Below are 6,012 nucleotides of genomic sequence, written 5' to 3' on the forward strand. Positions count from 1 at the left end.
AGAAGAAAAATGTAATTATTCCAATGTCCATCATAAATAGCAATAAATTTATCTATTTTGTTTTATTAAAAAATTACCTAATATCAAATAAACGGAAACAAATAATAAACATTTGAGAAGAATAAATGAAATAGAAATAAACAGTAGATAAATTTATGAAATCCATTATTATGTGCATGAACATATTAACACGCTCCACAAAAGTTTATTAAGCCTCTAACTAGACTGATCAAGGAGGATAAAAAGGGCAGAAACCTCAGTAACAACAAAAAAAAGTTAGGCTCAATAGAGAACTAGAATTATGAATAACTTGTTGACTATACGTTTGACAACCCATAAAAATGACTCAACTGAAAATTTCAAAGGCATTTGGGCAGCCAGAGGGAGAAGCACAGGGGCCAAAGACTACCAAGAGAATGGAATGGATCTAGGCAGTGACGCCGGGAGTACCAGTAGCAGCCGCACCAGTTCGCAGTCCAGCTCCACGAAAGTGACCACCTGCTCAGAGTGGAAATCCTCACCGTCACCGGGGGGCATCCTGGACTTGACGCCTGCCCTGCAGGACTATGAAGAGCTTTTTTAAGTCTAGCAGAAGAAGGTGATTGATGAATGGGTGCTAGAGGAGGAGAAAGAGGAGGATGACCGAGGCTGCCAGGATGACCAGTGTCCGGCTCCAGGGCCTGGGGAAGTGATTGCCAGGACTCGTGGCGGCTCCCGGGGTGGGAACACCTCTGTGACCATGCCACCCTGATGCCCAATGGCAACTTCCACCCGCAAACCCTCAGGAACTCAGGCACAATGCACTGTGATGCTGCCTGGCCAGCTTAGCGGTACCCAAGTCCCCCACTGGGCAACCCAGAAACCCCAGCAGGCGGTGAGTCGGTAAGGTGGCCAAGGCCTGGCAGCCAGGGGTGCTCTGCTTCCAACCTCCAGACGGTGGGACATGGGTCCCAGAAGAGACCCCTGCACCTCCTATGCACTGGAAGGCATTGGAGAAGCATCTGGTTGGGCTGCAGTTCCGGGAGCAGGAGGTGCGAAACCAGGGCCAAGGGAGGACCAACTCCACCTCCTCACAGAAAAATGAGTCCATCAGATGGAAGTTGGCACTTGGAAGCTTCTTTGATGATGGCCCAGGGATTTATACCAGTTGTAGCAAAAGTTGGAAGCCAAGCCTTTCCTCTGGATTGCAGAGTGGGATGAACCTGAGATATGCTTTGTCAATGACAGTGGCAGTGATGAGGACAGTGATGTTGATGACAGTAAGACTGAAACCAGCTTGGACACTTTCTTGTCTTCCATGAGCAAACAGAGTTCTTCCTATTCTGATAGAGACACCACTGAAGAAGAGTTGGAATTCCTGGACAACATGGACTTCCTTATAAGGCAAAAGAAGTTGCAAGCTGAAGCCAAGATGGCCCTTGCCATGGCCAAACCAATGGCCAAGATGCAAGTAGAAGAAGAAAAACAGAACAGGAGAAAATCTCCCTTTGCTGATCTTCTGCCACATATGCCTCATGTAAGTGAACGTTTGATGAAAAGAAGTTTAAAACTCATCAACTTGAGAGATATGACCATTGTCCAGCTACAGGTGATAGTCAATGATCTCCATTCGCAGGTCGAAAGCTTGAAGGAGGAGTTGATCCAGCTGCTTCTCACCTGGGATGAGCTGCACACAGAGCAGGATACTGTGCTGGTAGACATCGAAGACTTGACTAAACATGCTGAAAGTCAGCGAAAGCACATGACAGAGAAAATGTCTGCAAAGTGAAAAGAAGCCACCCAACCAGAAGACAAGTTAGAATTTGTTTTGCTTCTGTGGTTGTAAAAATGCTGCTGCTGAAAGGTGGTGCAGGAGCAAATAAATATTACTGCTAGTCATTGCTAATGTCTGAAGCTTAATGTCCAGTGATTGGACTTTGCTTCTTAATTTATTTTAATATTTTACTTGTACCACTTAATATCAGGCATTCTAATAAGACATGATTACAAAAAATACTTACTTACGCCATCACAAATCATAGTTAAATAAAATAAGGTAGTTTTAACTTTATTTTTGTTTGTTTAGAGATTTTAAGTTGGTGCAGTATTGGCCATTGACTACTTTCACTTTTCACTGTAGTTTTAAAGAAATGTAAATGCCGGTGCTATACAAATCAAAAAATACATGCCTGCCTCATAATGAAGTTGTTGCTCTCAATAATATGTATATTTTAATCAGTTTTTGACATTTTGTGAATGTTGACTATCTGAAGTTCATTTTTAGATGGGCTATGGAGGGGTGGGGATATAGCTCAGTAGCATAAGGGCCTGCCTGCCAAGTATAAGGTCCTGTGTTCAATCCCCAGTACTGAAAAAAGAAAAAAAAAAAGATTGAGATAGACATGCTATTAACATTCTGTTGGATTCAGAGGGTTCCTTGGAAGTTTTACCTATAAATAATAAAATAAAATTTAAAACTTTGCTTCATAAAAAAATTCAAAAGCACATACAAAATGATTAACTAAAACAATTCTGCTTTCTAGACATTGGAAATTTATAATAGTGATTTCTCAAAAAGAAATCTTCAGGTGCAGATGGCTTCAGTGTTGAAATTTAGAAAAAGTTAAAGGAAGAAGTAGTTCATAACGCCTTTCAGAAATTAGTGGATAAGGAAATTCTTCCTATTTATTTTATAAGATCAGCATAAGCTTGATAGAAAAACTAAGCAAGGTTATAGCAAGAAAATAAAATTCCACACCAGGATACTTAGACATGACTAATAAAATATGTAAGTCAAGTCTAGTAGTACCTAAGAAAGAAATAGAATAATATAACCAAATTAAATTTATCCCTAAGTGGAAGGCAGATATAATATTTAAAAATCCATCATATCACTCACTATACTAATAGAATGAAGGAGATAAAATATAATTGTCAATGAACACAGAGAAAGCAGTGAACACAATTTCACCCGCATTCGTGGTATTATCTCACAGCAAAATGGAAGGTAGTCCTTCAAAATCAGCTGAGAACATTTATGAAAATTATATTTTTAAGGTCATACTTCACTCTGAAACACTAAGGATTTCTCTCAGAGACCAGAGGTAACACTTGCTTTGTGGCCACATCTATTGCGCATGGTCCTTGATGAAATACCCGGTATAGTAAAACAATTATAATAAGCACAACATATAAAGGCTTTAAGCATAAAGTTAAAAGAAGTAAAATGACTTTAATGTATATATATAGAGAATTTCCAGAAAAACCTTAAATACAAATACAGAAAATGAGGGTAAGTGGAAACCATAGACCACAATAATAATATACTCTAGAAATGAACAATTGGCAAATCAAATAAAAGTTACCATTTATAAAGCATTATAAATCATAATCCACATAGCATTGAACTTAACATATAATGTGCAGTATCATGCCACAAAACAAGCAATAACTGGAGAGATTTTTAAAAGGCTTAAAATATTGGAGAGATATTTCCTATTAATAGATTGCAATATACAAAATTATAAATGAGCCAACATAGCTCCTAAAATTTTCAAGATAAACTCCTGTAGAAATTAAAATCTCTTTAGTCTTTGTTTTCTTTCTTTCCCTAAGTATTTTAAATTTTTTTATCATGTACTTTCCCTAATATGACTATCTTACAAGACTGGGTAAGCATAAATAAGAATTTTGGTACATTATTTTTTTGGTAATAGTCAAAGCTTTGATTATGTATCTATAAATATGGCAAACAAGACTAAAATTCCACATGTATCTTCTCTCTCCTCCTTATCACCCTAGTGCAATAGTTAGCATGTTTTTTCTCGTATTGTAAGTGACAATTTAAGGCATGGAAAAACTACATTTCTTGCCCAAACTCACAAAACATAGAAAGAGAGATGTCAGCATTCAAACCCAGTTCTAGTCCAAGCCAAGGAATAGGTAGGATTTATTGTCCAAAGACTGCCAGCAGGGCAAAGCAATCTGTGGGGCTGTCACAAAATTGTCCATGGAATTGTTATTACTAAGTCAACATTTCTTTTTTGTTTTTTATCAAGTCCAAGGAAATTCAGTTATAATAGAAGCATTTACCACAGTTACATTTTCATCATAACTAACACAAGCTAATATTCTGTATAAAATTACTACCATGAATTAACTTTATGTCTGCAGAAAATGGGATTGTATGTAATTACTGATTTCCATTCACAATAAAAAAAGCAAATTATCTCCACCAGTATAAATGCACCATAAATTGTTTTGAGGCATAATGAAGAAATGAATTTCTGAAAGAAATATGGACCAAACCTGCCAAATTATTGTAAATGATAGCCCCTTTAAAATTAGGGCATGTAATTGCAATTGGAAAATGTTATCTTGCTAACGGTTACATTATTATTTGGCTAGACCAATAATCCTTGCTGAGATTCCATTTCTAGAGTATTGACAGCTTTTACACATTTTAACATCAAAATGCCCTCAAATTTATATGTAGAATGATTTACTATTTTTTGTATCAGATTTGTCATAATGGAGTGTCATCCATAAAGGTAATATAATGATATTTTAATTGAAAGATTATTTAGCAAATAAAAACAAACTTATTTTTCTTTGTATATTTCCAAGTTTGTTGACAATTTTCAACTGAATATACTTTAATTCAGAGGATTTTTCTAACATATGGCTACTTGCATTTACTCTTAATGAGTGGAAATAACCTTTACTATATGACATTTTACATCAAATAGAATAATCAGCCTTATTTCAGCATAGTTTTTTTTAGTTTTTAAAAACAATTATCTACTATATTTTGCATAAGACTGTAACATCTGCATTACAAACTGTCACAGATGAAAAAGGTGTGATCCTTTTATTGTAAAACTTTCATGTTATCTAATACAAGGAATCACCTATGTTAGAGTCAACTCTGTCTCTCCAGTAGTACCCAATTAAAATGATTTCAAAGCCAAATTTCCATTGAACTCAGAGTGAGTAAGTTAGAGATACTCCATGAAAGAATTAATAAGTGATTTCTTTTTTTATATCACATGCTTCTTTAACTTACAGACATGGGTACTAAGCATCTTGTCACTTCACTAGGGCTTCTCCAGCATGCACTGCTCTGACAGAGACTTCCCCAGTGTCCCGGCATCAGTATTGTCATAGAGGTAAAACCACTACTCTAGTGATTGTCCCACATTGGAGGACATGAAGAGCCATACAAAGCCATCCTCTAAAAATTGTACATTTGCGAAGATTTGTAAAACTTCTTTTTAAAAATGAAATACTAATTTCATGATTAAAAAAAGTTAAAAATACGCTATTTTGGAACATTTTCTGTTTAAGTTAAACTGATGGTATGGAAAAAAAAATCCTCTTCAAAAATCACTCTAAACGTTCTGTTACTTTTTAAAAGCATAAGAAAAAATTTCAAAGTCAAAGATAAAGTGTGTGGGTGTGTGTGTGTGTGTGCGCGCAGGGGCTCACTATGCAGCTCAGACTCATAGTGATTCTCCTGTTTTCAGCCTCCCTAGTGCTGGGATTACAGGCATGCAAAACCATGCCCAGACCCCATCGCCAGCTCAGCCCACCCAGGGACGGGCTGGAGTGGCATATGGTGCCAAGGATCAAACCCTGGCCCCTGCGGGTAGCTAAGCAAGCACTTAGCCTGCTGAGCTACCTCACTGGCCCTAAAGATACTCTTCTGATTCCCAAAGCAAAAGCAATGTCTCATCTTCAAGGATTGGCTGTCTGTGTACCCTTGAAAGGGTAAGTACATGCTTATATTGCTTGATCAGTTTCTCATGCCTATATCTTGTATTATTAGCAACTACTTTGCAGATAACAAAACACAATGTATTGAACATTGTCACTCTCCTACAATCTTGTTTTGAAATTTTATAGCAATGATTTTATTATTTATTATTGTCTTTTTTAAAATACAAAAAAGAAAAAAATTTAAAAAATTCAAAAAATAGGGATAAGCCATTACATATTTTTACACAGAAATTTAGAAATCTAAAAATACACAGC

At 36.5% G+C, this 6,012-nt stretch overlaps 1 pseudogene; it reads left to right on the forward strand.

The window, feature by feature from the left end:
* Positions 1 to 406: 406 nt before the first annotated feature.
* LOC101589337 lies at positions 407 to 1,768 on the forward strand (annotated as a pseudogene).
* Positions 1,769 to 6,012: the final 4,244 nt, after the last annotated feature.

The sequence above is a fragment of the Octodon degus genome, unplaced genomic scaffold, assembly GCF_000260255.1.
Source record: "Octodon degus isolate 3935 unplaced genomic scaffold, OctDeg1.0 scaffold00011, whole genome shotgun sequence".
In the NCBI taxonomy this organism is placed as follows: Eukaryota; Metazoa; Chordata; class Mammalia; order Rodentia; family Octodontidae; genus Octodon; species Octodon degus.